The sequence below is a fragment of the Canis lupus genome, chromosome 8 (genome assembly GCF_048164855.1).
Source record: "Canis lupus baileyi chromosome 8, mCanLup2.hap1, whole genome shotgun sequence".
Taxonomy (NCBI): Eukaryota; Metazoa; Chordata; class Mammalia; order Carnivora; family Canidae; genus Canis; species Canis lupus.
The window spans coordinates 63583020-63595651 of NC_132845.1; the positions used below are offsets into that span (position 1 = coordinate 63583020).

At 42.9% G+C, this 12632-nt stretch overlaps 1 pseudogene; it reads left to right on the top strand.

The window, feature by feature from the left end:
• Positions 1-226: 226 nt before the first annotated feature.
• LOC140639197 (small ribosomal subunit protein uS2 pseudogene) lies at positions 227-1103 on the top strand (annotated as a pseudogene).
• Positions 1104-12632: the final 11529 nt, after the last annotated feature.

Here is a 12632-nt window from a genome sequence, read left to right on the forward strand (position 1 = left end):
CAGAAAAAAATTATAATTAATGAAAAATGAGCAATATAGAAAACCAATGTAAAGGAGAAATAATATTACAGAGTAACAAAAACTGGCTTTTTAATTGAACTACTAAAATAGATAAGCCTCTAGCAACATTTACAAATGGATGGAGCCTTTCCGCACTACCCAGAGAGGGGTCCATACCATGTTGTTCTGCATCCCCATCATAACTTAAAGGGAAACTTAAATAATATCTGGAGCTCTCAATGTCCTGACAATGAGGGAGGAGGATGTCCTCAAGTTCCTTGCAGCAGGAACCCACTTAGGTGGCACCAACCCTGACTCCCAAATGGAATAGTATATCTATGAGAGGAAAAGTGACAGCATCTACATCATGAATCTGAGGAGAACCTGGGAGAAGCTTCTCCTGGAAGCTCATGCCATTGTTGCCATTGAAAATCTGGCTGATGTCAGTGTCATATCATCCAGGAAAACTGGCCAGTGAGCTGTGCTGAAGTTTGTTGCTGCTCCAAGAGCCACTTCTATTGCTGGCTGCCTCACTCCTGGAATCCTCACTAACCAGATCCAGGCAGGCTTCCAGGAGCCCAGACTTCTGGTGGTTATGGATCTCAGGGCTGACCACCAGCCTCTCACAGAGATGTCTTATGTTAGCCTGCCCACCACTGCTCTGTGTAACAGAGACTTTCCTCTGTTTTATGTGTACATTGCCATCCCTTTCAACAACAAGAGTGCTCACTCAGTGGATCAGATGTGGTGGATGCTGGCCCTGGGGAAGTTCTGCACATGCATGGCACCATTTCCTGTGAATACCTATGCCTGATCTCTACTTCTATGGAGATCCTGAAGAGATTGAAAAGGAAGAGCAGGCTACTGCTGAAAAGGCTGTGCCCAAGGAGGAATTTCAGGGTGAGTGAACTGCTCCAGGTCCTGAGTTCACTGCTATTCAGCCTGAGGTTACATATGCACCTGAAGAGGGACAGATGCCCTCTGTGCCTATTTAGCAGTTTCCTACTGAAGACTGGAGCACTCAGCCTCCCACGGAAGACTGGTCTGAAGCTCCCACAGCTTGGGCCACTGAATGGGTAGGAGCAACCACTGAGTGGTCTTAAACTGCTGTTCCACAAAGGCAAACAAAATGGAAAGAGGTTTGAAGGAAAATAAACAGCTTCTTTAAAAAAAATGGTTGGAAAAAACATAAAAAACAATGATAGGAATAGAAACAGATATACATTGAGATTTATTTTAATTAGGGAAATAAAATAAAATAAAATAAAATAAAATAAAATAAAATAAAATAAAATAAAATAAAATAAAATAGAGGCATGGTGGCTCAGTCAGCTAAGCATCTGACTCTTGACCTCAGCTGAGGTCTTGATTCAGGGTCATGAGTTTAAGCCCCATGTTGGGCTCCACACTGAGTGTGGAGCCTACATAACATAAAATAAAATAAAATAAAATAAAATAAAATAAAATAAAATAAAATAAAATAAAATAAAATAAAAAAGGCAGATACAATGAATAACTTTATGTCAACAAAATTGAAGCTTAGATAAAATGAATAGTTTTCTAGAAAAATATAGACTACCAACATTAACTGAAGAAGGTTTAAAAGATCCCAAATACACCAACAACAATTAAAGAAATGGAACCAACAACCAAAAGTACCCCTGCCATTACTCCCACACCCCCACATCCCAAACACACAGACAGAAGGCCCTGATTCTGTTTAACAGATGAGTTCTAACAAACCTTCATTGACTAGAGAGAGCCCCTATTTTATAAAAGCTATTGTAGAGACTAGGAAAATAGGGAAACTACTGAAATAATTTTATAAATTTAGCATAATCATGATGGCCAAACCAAATTCTTGCAATGCTTACAAGGAGGGTTCAAGCACTTTTGTTCTATAAGCCAGTGCCCTGCTTGCTAGCCTATAAAGGGTGGGGTCAGTTACCTTACACACAGCAAGAGTCAGGAAAAGAAAGGGGGGTTATCACTGGTCTTCCTTTACATTAAACCATGTGTTCAATATTTGCTGTACAAAGACCAAGATGTCTCCCATGAGGCTTGAATGATACCATTTCAGAAGCTGGCATTACAAAGATGAGGTTTGCTAATGCACTATGGACCATTTGAATGTAATCGCTAGGAATATCACTTCATCAGAAACCAGTAACTTGGGATGAATGCTAAGCCAAATGGGATGCCAGATACAGCAGGTGAAAACCAAGGACCCCTGGATGACTCAGTGGTTGAGTATCTGCCTTCCGCTCAGGGCATGATCCCAGGGTTCTGGGATCGAGTCTCACATCAGGCTCCCCACAGGAAGCCTGCTTCTCCCTCTGCCTATGTCTCTGCCTCTCTTTCTGTGTCTCTCATGAATAAATTTTTTTTTTTTTAAGTGAAAACCAAGACTGTCCTGAGCAAATCAGGAAATTTAGATCCTGTACTGAGGAAGTCAGCAGTACTGTGGATGTGAAATCAAAATGCGAAACCAATAACATTCTTGTGTAACAGTAGAAACCGGTTCGAGGGGAATCCCTGGGTAGCTCAGTGGTTCAGCGCCTGCCTTTGGGCTGGGGCGTGATCCTGGAGACCTGGGATCGAGTCCCACATTGGGCTCCCAGCATGGGGCCTGCTTCTCCCTCTGCCTGTGTCTCTACCTCTCGCTCTCTATATGTCTATCATAAATAAATAAATAAAATCTTTAAAAAAAGAAAAGAAACCAGTTATAAACATGTACCAGGAGAAGACACACAAACAAAATAGAAGAAAAATACATACTACAACAACAACCAAAAGTATTTACCCCAATTGTGAATATATCAAATTCATAAAAACTTCATGGAGAAAAGTACAAAACATGACCAGAGGTGGGTTTTTTTTTTTTTTTTTCGTTTCGTTTTACTGCATTGGTAAATCATATACAAGTTTAGGAATTTTCAGTGGAATAAAGGTTGATTCTCCTTCAATTAATTTATAAACTGAATTTAATCCCAACAGGATTTCTCAAGGAACTTCCCAAGCTGTGGTTTCAGATGGGTGCTGGAGCTCTAGCTATCAAAACCACATTCAGAGCAATGAGAAGAGGGAAAGAAGTAGAATGAAAGGACATGCCCCAGTCTGACACTCATTTTTTTTTAAGATTTTATTTATTTCCTCATGAGACACACACAGAGAGAGGCAGAGACACAGGCAGAGGGAGAAGCAGGCTCCCTGCGGGGAGCCCGATGTGAGACTCGATCCCAGGACCCTGGGATCACACCCTGAGCCAAAGGCAGACGCTCAACTGCTGAGCCACTGAGGCGTCCCCATTCTGACACTCTTTTTCCCACTTAGGAACCCCTGTTTATTTTGTGGAAGCCAGAATATAGATGTGGCCACATCTGGGAACAAGGAAGGTGAGGAAATGATCCTTTCAATGATCACTTTCTGAATAATGTGGGGTCTGTTACCGAGAAAGAGGGAAGGGGATTTGGGAAGCAAACAGCAGTCTTTGCCCCTAAACCCAAATGCCTATCTTTAGGAGAATGGATAAATTAAATAAGTCTCAATTACATTCACAGTGGAGTACTGCATAGTGGTTAAAATGAAGAAAACAGAGGTACATGGATCCATAAAGCTAAGCCTTAAAACAAAAATCTCTTGCCTGAAAAAGAAAGTTGCAAAATGACTCAAACGATAGGGTACCATTTATATAAAGTTTAAAAGCCTGCAAAACAACAGCAGCATGTGTCTTTTACGGCTACACAATATATGTTGTGAAGATATAAAAACATGAATTTAGCATGAAAAATGCTAAATGCAGGATGGTGGTTACTTCTGGAGAGGGAGAGTGGGCAATGGGATCAGAAACAGATATGTCCAAGATTTCAATTCTACCTATGATGTTTTATTTCTTCAAAAGTTAAAAAAAAAAAAAGATTTGAAGGAAAATACTGTTAAAGTTAAATCATCAGTTTGCAGAATTCAAGCTATCATTCTGTATACATATCTGTATGTTTGACATTTTTCATAGTTTATGAGCTAGAAGGGAGAGCCAGAAAGAGACCATGTAAAGACGTAACTAATGAGGTGTAACTCACATATAGTGAATTCACACATCTCAAGTGTACAACTTGATAAATCTTTACAAAGCAAATAAATCCAGAGCCAGCACTGCAAAAGGTTCTCTGAAGTCCCCGCTCAGTGATAACCCCCACAAAGATTAGCCACCATTGTGACTTCTATCACAATAATAAATTAATTGTGTTTGTTTTTGACTTTCCTATGAAGGAATCACGCAGCACCCTACAGCGTATTCTCTTTAATGGCTGGCTTCATTGTTACAGTATTATGTTAGTGAGGTTCATCCTGAGGGGCTGTCTTCTAAACTGCCTTGGCTGCTGATCCAGTTGGAAGACAGGGGCTCCACACTCGACGTGAGAAAGAACATCATTCACTTCCTGAGCCCTGCAAAGCTGTGGGGAGGGAGATCTAAATGTTGGATGGTTTTCAGAATCCTATACCCATGGTTGTTGAGGGAGCTGGTGTCCCACCGGCTTCACTGGATTTGACGATGCTCCCAAACTCCCTCCTGACCCTCAGTTTCCCATTTCCTTTGCCTGATGTCTTGTTTTAAATAAAGTAACAAGCAAGTATCAGGGATTGTGGAGAGGCTTGGGACAGCCTTCCCATCTCAGCTCTCAGACAGCTCACCAAGGGTGTAAAAATAATTATAGTTGCAAAGGGAGATGTAGGCATTATTTTTAGCCATATGTCCAAGGTTTGCATCTCTTCGGTGCCCTGTTCCAGTCCCTCACTTGCCGCCAGTATTTTTTACAAGTTAATTCCTTCACATTGTTTTTGTCAGAAATGTTAACTTACACAGTAAAATGCGGAGATATGATATGCTATAGGTACAAGCTGGTGGGTCCGGCAGCTGGAATGGGAGGATGTAGCACTCCGGAGTTTTTGGTTTGTTTTTTTTAAAAAATATTTTACTTATTTATTCATGAGAGACACAGAAAGACTGGCAGAGATATAGGCAGAAAGAGAAGCAGGCTCCCCAAGGGGAGCCCAATACTTGATCCCATGACCCCAGGATCACGCCCTGAGCCAAAGGCAGATGCTCAATCACTGAGCCACCCACCCATCCTCACTCTGGAGTTTCTTGATGTGTGTTATCTTTTCCTGTGTGATGAGAGTGTTGGCGAGTTCTGCTCCCTCACCTATCCCCTGTTATGTAGAGGCTACAAGGTGGCCCTTGTTCCGGGGCAGCTGGCATGCCAGCCAGATGCTCCCACTGGCTGCTCACAGTTCCCTGGAATCCATCATTGAAAGTCATGGACTGATGGAAGTCTCTGGTCCAAACTACAAAAACAAAAAAACAAAAAAAGGAGGGTGGTGTGAAACACACACACATTACACAGACCACAGCCAAACTCGACGTCTATTTTAAATAAATCGTTCTCACTTCCGATTATCATTTTGTTTTTTAATGCAGCGGTGAGGCTCATCAGAGTTATGTGTACTCTCAGTGGTCTCCCTAGAAAGGTGGATTCCCAAAGATGACAGTCTGAACTTGACTGCTGGACCGATTGCCCACACGTAAAGACCCCACTCCCCATCTACCCCAAGAACCTATATCATAATGGTTCTGTTTCTGCACAAACAAGAAGACAACCCTAATTCTCCAGGTAAAACAGGAAACGTGAAACTCAGGAAATGCTCCCAGCGATAATGCCGTGAACAGTCACGCCTGTGAGTGAGAAACACAGAATCGTGACATTGACAGACATGAAAGGGGCCGTTTTGTTGTCTTAATGAGGTTGATTCACTATCCATGAAAAGGAGATACTGAGCTTATTTTAACAAAGAAGCAAAAATGTGGTGAGAGTTCAATCCCCATTCAGTTTAACCCAAACTGGATAGTGTCTCTCTACTTGTGGTTCCCCTTTCAACTTGAGAAGAAAGAAGGAATCACGACTCTGGAGAAAAGAAGGATGGAAGAACAGCAAGGTGCTGATGAGATGCCAACTGAATTATAGAGTCTGTCCAGAAAGTGGGGGAGGTGGTGTACTTGAGAATTCAGCCAAGGAGAACAGTGGAAACCAATAAATTATTTTGGCTGCTGAGAATAAAAACCTGTTGGTGGAAAAGACATGGAACAAGTCACTGGGAAGGGAAGGAAGGGAGGAGTGTTCAGTGAGATTTCAATTTGGTGCCAGTGCCTCTAGAGTTGGAGGAGACAGCTGGTGCGGTGGCTGCTGCCCTAATCCCCCCGTCTGCAGCTCCCTGGAGCCACACAGTACAACTTAGCTTTTCCCTTTGCCACCTGGAGTGAGAGGAGAAATGTTCCTTGTTAAAACCTGAGCCACTTGGGTATTTATCAAATCTTGGATCTTCCAGTGTGTGCCCACACCAGGGATTAGCAAACAACAAAATGCCTTTAATACTTTGCAAAAAAAAAAAAAAAAAAAAAAAAAAAGATAAATAAAAGAAACCCCAAACTAAAAAGAACCTCTGAAGGATGCAAGCACTTTTTCAGAGTTTCCTCTGAGCCAAAGCCCATGGACTTTCAATCTTGCCAGAAATCACTACTAATTAATACCTTTTCACTTCCTGATGAAAGAAAAAACAGTTTACAATTAAGCAGGCAGCCTACGCAAAATCACCCTAACACCTTCGATGTATGTTTTGAAACGTGCTCTCACATTTCATGATCCGTTTATTTTACAAGATGGGTATACGGCACACAATTATGGCAATAATATGGCTGAGGTGTTTGGTTTTTATCTCTTTGCAGTAAATTGTGGTTGTTCAAGCCTTCACAGTAATGTTTGCATTCCTCTCTCAATTTATTCCTATCACTTGACAATAAATATGAGGGTTTAAAAAAAATGTTGGTTTATTGTAATCATATCACTTATTCAAATAACACTATAATTTAAAATTTTCTTGGTAGGCACGTCTCAACTAAATTAATTACACTAACAAAGATATTCTAGGGTGTATGCCTCTGAAAATATAATATTAAGTTTATTAGCTCTGTTGTGTGTCATTTTTCTCTACATAGGCAAAAAGTACTGTGGATAATTGAGCAGACAATTTTGCTTTTGAATGATACTATCAAAGGACAGAAGGATTTAATTTCAGTTTTTTTTTTTTTTTTTTTTTTGAAGACTACATTCCACATGTAATTCTCAGCACTGGATCAGGGCTGACTCGCTTCGGAGATTCATGAGCAGCTGGAAGGAACATCAAAAATCAAAGCCAGGGCTGTGGGGAGAGCTGGACCACGGAGGACTTCTTGGCATCTTAGACCTGGTCTCTTTATTGTTCATTCCCTCTGACATGTCCTTAGTCTACCTTTGCCAGAGGCATTCTCAGATGTGAGTAAAGGGAGCCAATAGGCTGCTTATAGAGGTCCAAAAGGATTAAGATTGAAGGTGACAGCCCTGTTAGGATAATCTCCTTCAAAACTCTCTAAACAGTTGAGGGTAATATCTTTATACCTTTTGCCTGTTGGCTCTCTCCTGGGGGCAGTCTCAAAGTATTCTTGAAAAGGTGTCTTGAGAAAGTAGGCAATCTCACCTTTGTCGAGTGCAGCTGGAAACCATGGTAATGTCACAGTGAGCCTTCCACCACAGTGACATGGGTGGCCTCCCATTAATTAGGTTAGGAAAATGCAGAACTAAATTGCCATCTGGGGAGAGTAAAATGAAATACTCTTTTTTTTTCATGCCCCCTGAATTTTGAAGGCACTGAACATGGTCACAGCCAAAGCCATCCTTTAAGACCCTCTGACATTTTAAGAAATATGGGGTTTGACTATTCTAAAGCCCTTCTCCCCAGTCCCCACACTATCACACCAAGTCTATGGAGAGAGACACAAACCTATGTGGTCATTTATATGACAGTAATGACAACTGGGCTCTGCCAACACCACTCTGCATTTTACAAAGTGGCTTTGCAAATATTAGCCCATTTGTTTGTGAACTCAAGATTCCTTGCACTTGGCAGTGGTGGTGATGGGTGGGGTAGAAGGCATGTGGGGTTTGATTTGTTTGTTTTTTTTAATCATAATAGGAATCAAAGCAAAGGGAGATGTAATCATTCTGCTTTGTAGAGCTCCCTCTGCCCATCTCTCTCCCTCTCCATGAACTCCAAATTTGTATTGAGCTATATGGGCCCTTGGTACATTTTATTTGGGTGCTCTTCCATAACACTTTCTTTCCATGGCAGTTTATGAGACCCCCTTAGAATGGCTTTCCTAATTCTCTGGGGATTGCCCATTCTGAAATGTGACCCTTCCATTCTTCTCTGATCATTAGGACCGATGGGGGAGCAGGTTGATGCTGCAAAGCCAGCACAGCTGTTTTGTGACTCATGGGAATATCATATTTAGCATGTTTTCCCCAGTGAAATGTATTTATTTAGATGACACATAATACTGTTTAAAAGCCAACCCTCCTTTGCTCTTACACTCAGCCTTATGGAAGAAAACAGAGGAGTGAAAAAGGCAGAATGAGCTCATTTGAGAGAGCCAGCTGGTCGGAGAGTTCTCTCAGGCCATTCATGCAATGAGCTCACACTGGAAATCTAAACAACAGGGAAATTGACACTGCGTACTGAACTACAGGGCACAAGACATAGGAAGTAGCTTTGAAGCTGGCTCATCCTAAGTATTTGTGGCTCACAAATCTTGCCACTGGGGCTGGGAGATCACTGATTGCACACAAGCATTCTAGAGAGAAAAACACAGCCATCTACCACTTGAGTTGATAGGGTATCGCAGGACGTGATAGCAGCATTATGGCTTTTATCCTCTCTGTAGGTCAGCCTCTGGAAGGTAACAAGAACATTAGCACTTGAACAAGCCAGATGGCCTGCTCAGCAGATAGCAGGCTCCCCCCCCTTGACCCAGTCCCCTAGTTCAGTTGTTCCCAGACTTGGCAATCCTATGCCTTACTGAGCTAGAACTCAGAACATCCCCCAAATATAAGGAATCAGGAGGGAAATGTAGAAGTGACATTAATGTGTAAGTGATGGACAGCCTTCCTTCCCCCTTTTATATTTTTCCTGGTGATGTCTGGAGCACTGTGACTTTGCTGAAGCAGCATGCTGAGGGCACTCTCCGAGTGCTCCCATTTTATTAAGTATATCACCTTGAACTTGCTCACATTTGATCTTATTTCCCTCCTTCCTGCCCACCTGCACAGAGTCTTAAGATCTTCCTGTTTCCCTGTCATAAATTTCCCATCCCTTGTCCCTTTATCTGTTAACCCTGAGCTTTCTCTGTATCCACCCCCTACCTCCTTCAGCTCCTGTAAAAGAATATTAAATAAAAGTGGGGCTGGCACTGATCTTTCAAGACTATTGCTCTTTGCATCTCCCTTTAGAGAAAAGTCTCTGTCCCCTTGTCACTACCACTTGTTCCTTGCTCCCTGTCCTTCCCCAACTGTGTCAAAACAGCCCTCATCTCAATTGGTTAGGGGCCCAATTACTTCAAAAGACGTTTATAAATAAAATTCCTTGAAGTCTTGAAAATTTAAGCATATGTTTTTCAAACCTTTTGTAGCAGCGAACCCCTGAGTTACCCCATTGTTGTGCCACGGTCAGACACACAGAATGGTGTGAATGTGTAGATCAGGACCAGAGAAATAGCTGGTTATGTGTAGTAACAAGGAGCTCAGGGAATGGCACAACACAGAAAACAGCCCTTTCCTTCCTGGGTTGTCTGTCAGTCCTTCTGGAATTGGCCTCAGAAACAGGCTAAAGGGGAGTCTACCTTTCACAAGCCACTCTCCAGCCTCCCCTTCCAACTCAGTCCCCACCACAAAGTCCCTGTCTCCAGCATCTGGCTCCTTGCACAGTCAAAGCCAGGGAAGCTACTGTTCTTTGTTCTATATTGGAGGGCAAGGGAGAGTATCACAGTTTTCTGTGGGTACAGTGATAAAGATGGGGATAAAGATGAATGATGGTGATGATTGTGGTGTTGGTAGTGATGGTGGTGGTAATAGCGGTGGTGGTAGTGGCAGTGGTAATGGTGATGATTGTGGTGTTGGTGGTGATGGTGATGGTGATAGTGGTGACGGTGGTGGCAGTGGTGATGATGGTGATGATGGTGATGGTGGTGATGGTGGTGGTGATGACAGTGGTAATGGTGGCGGTGATGGTGATGGTGGTGGTGATAGTGATGACAGTGGCAGTTAACAGCACCAATGCGCCATTCTCAGGACATTGTTATGAGCCAAGTGTAATTATCAAAATAAAACTCATTTTTACAAATAAGGAAACTGGGGCCCAGAGCCATTAAATAATTTGCTTAAAGTGACACAGCCAGTAAAGACAGAGCTAGGATTTAGACCTACACAGTGTCTCCAAAGTTCATGCTCTCAACTACTGCACTGAAGGTACTGATGCTTCAGAGTTTTTGAGGTAATAAATCTAGCAGCAAATGAATTTGCATTAGTATCATGTAGAACTATCACTAATTATGTTTGATGACCCTATCACCAATGAGGATGGGAGCAGATGTGAGGGGACAGAGAACTCCACCATGCCACACTTTTTTCTCAACAGGCATCTTGTGTAGAAAATAAATACAAGCATAGCTATTTGGGGGAAACAGATAGGGAGTCTGGAGTCTTATTTCCTAACTTCCTCAAAGACCCTCCAAAATGGCCCTAGGGTTTTGTGGAACTTAGCTAGAAAGTCCTTTGGTCCCAGGTTTGGTGCATAATGCTGGTCACCATTTATTACCTACCTGCTTGCTACCTGCCAGGTGCTTTCTTTACCAGTTTTAATCCTCAACATTGCCTTTGAAGTGAAGTGTGATTATCCTCACTTTACAGGCTTAGCCAAGTTTTACAACTAGTCCAAATTTCCCTAATCTAAGTTGGTGGCAGAGCTGGAGTTGGAGCCGGGACAGCATGGCTGAGAAAACTTACTCTCTCTCAGATATATGGCCTGCCTGCTGTGCATTGCCCATGGGAATGAGAACCATCCATTTCCCTTTGTGCACATGCTGACTCACCCTCTCAGGCCCCTCAGTATAGCCATCAGATGTGATTGCTCTGGGCAGCACCTGTGTGGCTGTTCTTACTCCCATATCCCATTCATTCCTTGCCCCCCGGGTTAATTTTAAGTCCATGGGCCTGTCTTCTTTACTCCAGTTGCCACCAGCTTGGTCCAGATGGAGGCTGAGACCTGACTCATCTGTGCTGTAATCCCCCAGGCCCTGCTGGGGTGCTCTTATGGCCAGGGTCACATCTGTGAGCTGACATCCTCTCCAGCACAGCAGCCATTTGCACTGACAGGTCCCACACTCCTGCCAACCAACCATCCCAATTTCATCCTTGAGCTCCTGCAGCTCTCTCAGGTGGATGCCATCTGCTTGCAGTGATTTATCTGCCTTTACTTCTTCCCAATCTGGCTTAGAACATCCTCCTATTGACCATGGTTTGATCTAGTACCTGTCTGCTGTAGAAGCCATTCTAACAGCCTCTGTAGACCGAGGCTAGAAGTCCATTCAATCCGTTAACTGATTTCTTTTCATCCTTTCCCCTGTAGAGAACATCTATTAGTCATACCATCCTTTTCAAAAGTGGAGTGAGCCACTGGGTTGGTGGTTTGTGCTCTCCTGGCAGGATGCTGACCTTGTCTGTGATCAGGGAGTTGTGTTGCTTAGTGACTGAAGTATCAGCTTCAGAGCCAGACTGACCTGTGCCAATGCCCTGTTTCCACCACTGCCCATCTTGGGATCTTGCTGGGCCAGTACCATTTTCTCTCCCCTTAGGGAACTGTTCCCCCCATGCTCCATCCTGGTGCTTGGGCTGGGGTCACCAATCACAATACACAATCCCCTTGGCCACAATGATTTGGTCCAGTGATGGGTCAACTGGAATCCTTTCCCAACATTTTTCTAAGAGAGCCTGTGGAGGAGGCACTTCTACTCATACAATCAATCCAGATCTGCAAAAGGCCCTTCCTCACTTCTCCAGTGGAAAGAAAAATCTACTCAAAGCAGGTGAGAGAGATGTCAATAAGCCCAGAGAATAAAAGTCAAGGGACAGGGAGGAATTGGGAAGTAGGGCATGAATAGGAGGTTGGCACCCCTAGAGACCAGTTTCTGTGGTCTCCAGAGCCAATGGCACCACCTGCCTTTTCAGGTATGGGACAATGAGTCCCTTTTCCCTTGAGCTAATGTGTTGGGGTCCCGTTAATTACAACCAATGTGTCTAGATTAATCTAGCTCCCCAAATGAGTTTCCTACTGAGTCTCTAGAAGTCTTTCCTCTTTAATATCATTAAAAGGCCTCTTTTCATGGGATTGGTTTGAGAGTCTCTTGCAAACCACACAACAAAATCTGGGAAATTTTGTATCTGGCTCTATTCAGAGAATTCTCTGCTGCTGTTTGGACAAGTTCTTCTTTTTTTTTCTTTCAGCAATCCAAACTATTTACAGAGCACTTTTGTACCTCATCAAGTGCTGACAGTCACCTTTTGAGTTAGGAATCTATTCATTCCATCAACAAACCTACTATGTGTCCATCTCTGTTCTTGGTGCTGAGGATACACTGGTGAATAAGACAAAGCTTCCACCCTCATAACTTACATTCCAGGAGGAGAGAAAAACAAGTGAGTACATACACA